Source organism: Galeopterus variegatus, unplaced genomic scaffold, assembly GCF_000696425.1.
Source record: "Galeopterus variegatus unplaced genomic scaffold, G_variegatus-3.0.2 Scaffold2661, whole genome shotgun sequence".
In the NCBI taxonomy this organism is placed as follows: Eukaryota; Metazoa; Chordata; class Mammalia; order Dermoptera; family Cynocephalidae; genus Galeopterus; species Galeopterus variegatus.
In genome coordinates this window covers 23,731-26,004 of record NW_007728772.1, presented here as the reverse complement: position 1 = coordinate 26,004, position 2,274 = coordinate 23,731, and positions in this window count along the sequence as shown.

The window sequence follows — 2,274 nt, the reverse complement described above, 5'->3', positions numbered from 1 at the left end:
TTATGTGGGATTTTGGATATCAGGAACTAATTCAAACCCCAGTTTGTCTTCTGATCAGCATCAGTAGGAATATAGGTCAGACCCTCCTGATCACTACAGCACCTTCATCAAGGGCATCTTTGGATATGCCCCTGTCTTCTACGTCTTCCACCCCCAGCTCGTCCTCCAACAAACTGGTTAGCTGGAAAGCATAGGACCTCTGACCAGGGTTGTGAGTAGATCAATATGAGGTGGGCGTGGGATGACCCAGATTCTCAGTGATTTAACTGCTTTGGTGTGCAATCTGTTGAACAAGCCTAGTAATAAGTTCTGTCAAATTCCTTTGGAAGGAACAGTAGTTGTCTCAAGCCATAGAGCTCACTAGTAGGGGAGGTCAAACTCCTGCTTTACTAGGTTAACAGATCTCCTTTAACCAAACTGAAGCTGGAGAAGCATGCTGTGAGGCCCATGACAAGCTGAAGCCCTGTTTTCATGAAATCCTTTTACTATGCAAAGAGTGACTTCATAGAATGGCTAAGATAAAATGAGTTTAAATTGAATTACATTTTTCAATGAAAAATGAAAATGAAAACTGTTGTAGCAATCTTGCCTCAGAGATATGTCCCAGTAAATAAGTATTTAGAAGAGGAGTGGGTTTTTTGTTTTTTTAATAATATTTATTTTTACATATTTTATATTCTAAATATATGTTTATATATATTCATATGTTAATTAAAATATATATTAAACATACCCATTAAATATATCGTATATATTTAATAAACTATTTTGAAACTCTGTTTAGCAGTATATTGATCTTCACATTGCTATGTTAACTTACTAGAATGTAGGAAGAGTATTATTGGGTAAAATAACTGAGTGGGGTAACTATTCAAAGCAATAGCAACAAATACAAAGAGAAAGGGTAAAGAAAAATGCCCATGTTTACATTAGACAGAATAATTGTATGGTTTTAGTCTTTGCTTTTTTACTTTGAAAAATATCTTAAATTGTGGCCTCTTAATAAAAATTAAGAATGCTTGAAATAAAGTGACAACAGTAAGATGAAGGTAATATTCTGAATGAATGTTTTGTGGCCTCTTAATAAAAATTAAGAATGCTTGAAATAAAGTGACAACAGTAAGATGAAGGTGGTAACATTATGAATGAATGCCAAAGAGGGCCTTAGGAAAAGTCCAGATTTTAAGCAATAAGATTGCATTATAAGCAATAGCATGGAAGAGGGGCTTACTCTTGACTGAAAAGATTGAGACTCTACTTATGTTTTTAAATTCCTGTTCTTCTGCCCTTAGTACTCATTATCCTTGCCTGGGTTATACTTTAATAATCTGAGCTTTCAGAAGTTTCACTATTATAGAAAATAAAATTGGGAACTGTGTGATTTAAAAAAATAATTCTCAACATATGTTTTTCTAGAACGGAAACAAGGAAACCAGAATGGATAACTTCTTATCTCACTAAACACTGAAAACTACATTAGATGGTTAGTGGAAACCAAAATAATTTTATTATAGGGTTTATAGGTTTTTCTTTTTATCATTTTCATTTTAGAGACAAAAAAGTTATCTTTTAAAAAGACTGCTTTTCACAGAAAAAAAAATGTACTAATAATCTGAGGGCCTATTATAATTTAAATTAAAGTAAGATATATGAGGGTACTTCAAAAAGTTCTTGGGAAAATAAAATTAAAAGATAATATGATATGAATCTTCCAAGAACTTTTGAAGTACCTTCATATGTGCAAGTGGATACATCATTTAACATAAATTATAGAACCACAAAATGAGATGAAATCTCTAATATCTATCAACAACTTCTTTATGGGAACATTGAGTCTATTTTTAAACATTTCTGGGAAGGAAGATTCACTATTCAGGTATTACAACTGTAGATGCCATTTCAAAGAGGTTTCTCCTGATATTTATGGTAAATATTTATGCTAAATATTTCTGCTGGGGAGTGTAATATTGAAGGAGTAAAATTTCCAGTATGATGTATTTAGTATATTTGAGTTCATATAATATTGTTGAAATAAGTAGATAACTATGTGAGAATTTCCCATAAACAAGAGAATGAAAATTATGTGGGCAGTGTAAACGGAGATGTATTAGTCAGTTTATATTGCTTATAACAAAATACCTGCAACTGGGTGACTTATAAAGAAAAACGACATTTATTGCTTACAGTTTCTGAGGCTGGGAAGCACAAAGTCCATCTGGCGGTGGCGACAGTGACTCAGGGGCAGAGAGAGAGAGAGAGAGAGAGAGAGAGAGA